Below are 205 nucleotides of genomic sequence, written 5' to 3' on the forward strand. Positions count from 1 at the left end.
CGGTATATCATTCCCCCCCCCTCCCTGAAGAGATTTTGCCTAATATAATGATTTTAATAATTGCTATTTAATCTTTTAGGCTGAATTGAAACAGCTGTAAGGGATTAAATTTGATTTTTGCAGATAATAAATTTTAATTAAATGCTGCTAAGCATTTTGTCTGGCATGCATGTTCACAATTCTGCCAGCTCACCACCTTGTATGT

Source organism: Octopus bimaculoides, chromosome 21, assembly GCF_001194135.2.
Source record: "Octopus bimaculoides isolate UCB-OBI-ISO-001 chromosome 21, ASM119413v2, whole genome shotgun sequence".
NCBI classification, from domain to species: domain Eukaryota; kingdom Metazoa; phylum Mollusca; class Cephalopoda; order Octopoda; family Octopodidae; genus Octopus; species Octopus bimaculoides.